A 1,543-nucleotide genomic window follows, 5' to 3' on the forward strand; every position below is an offset into this window, starting at 1 on the left:
CAGGTTTCTTCCCGACTATTCCCTTGGGAGTATCTGAGAAACTCTTAGAAACTTTGTTCTGTGATATTTCCAGATTTGAAGGATGCCTCAAGCAGGAAACTAGTCCCCATTTTTCAGACCTATATCATGGGTAACAGTCCCTCTATACCCAAGGCCTATCATATATATACAAACAACTGCATTTCAATTTTGGGTCTTCGTCTGAATCAAGATCTCCCCTTGGTAACTGAAAGTGCTGGCCTAAATTTGTCATGTTGGACCCCACCATCTTGCAGGACCTCAACTCCTCCCTCCAATGGAACAGTAAATAGAGTTTCTTATCTTCAAGCTTTGATGTCTGCTCCCCTCCTGGCCTCTGGTCCTCTCCACAGCGGGGGGGGGGGGGTTTTACTAGATCTAATTTCTAAACCAAATTCCCCAGAGCTTATCTGTCAGATAAGCTCCCTCTCTGTCGAACTTCATCAGCTGGGCCACAACCACCCCACCTCTCTACACATGGCCTCCTTCCTCCATTCCCCTGTCCCCACAATCGGTCCTCCTTGACCTCTGAGGCTCTCTCTGTGCCCCATGACCAAATGCTGGCTCATCAATCCCTTTTCCTGTGCCACAAAAGGCCCCACTGAGATCTGGGATTTCTTCCTTCCTGAACAAAGGTCCACACACACTGTGGTCTCTGATAGGGCAGAGCCAGCCAGAGGCTTGAGGAACCTGCTGAGGCAGAAACGGCGAAGGGAGGAGCAGAGCACAGGTCCTGTGAGCAAATTGTGAGTACTACTCACGCAGAAGCTGGCTCTGAAATTGGGATGCGGCCCTCCCATTTGAAACCCAAACATGGTTATCTCAAAATATCCCCCAAACGCTGGTCCTGATCAGGCTAGGCACTGATTCTGTGACAAGAAAAGGAGAGCAACAACAGCCCAGTAGTAAAGGCATGTCGATCTTAAGGACAGCTAACGTGCAAACCATCTCCAGCATAGGTTACTAGGTAGCTCATGATATGGAGACGTCTGTAGTAAAAGCATCTCATGGGTTCTGGAGAGGACAGACAGGACTTTCTTTCCATCAATAACTCCAGTAGAGAATTCTGACAGGGCTTCCTTAGCGCCTTCTAGAGGAGGTTGTAGGTGTGTCACTATACACAAGGCCATCTTTAATATTAATAGCCAAAAAATGATGCTGCTTGAATCTGCTACATACACTAGTTCAAAAGCATAGTTCTGACAGATGATTTCATGAGCTGTACAAAGACTGTCTTGTGTTTTCTCTAAGGCTGAATGGGGTACTTACAAAGCCCCATGCTTTAACAGCATGCACACCGATTGTACTAATGCTACATTATCTTATGTATGCAGTTTGGATTCACTTTTAGTAAGGTGGTATTACAGATGGTTGTGAGCTACCATGTGGTTTCTGGAAATTGAACTCAGGACCTCTGGAAGAACAGTCAGTGCTCTTAACCTTCTGTGCCATCTCTCTAGCCTGGTATCCTGGTTTTTGAACTTACCTTTCAGTTACACCTGAGAGAGATTGAAAAAAAAAAAAA

Source organism: Mus pahari, chromosome 1 (genome assembly GCF_900095145.1).
Source record: "Mus pahari chromosome 1, PAHARI_EIJ_v1.1, whole genome shotgun sequence".
In the NCBI taxonomy this organism is placed as follows: domain Eukaryota; kingdom Metazoa; phylum Chordata; class Mammalia; order Rodentia; family Muridae; genus Mus; species Mus pahari.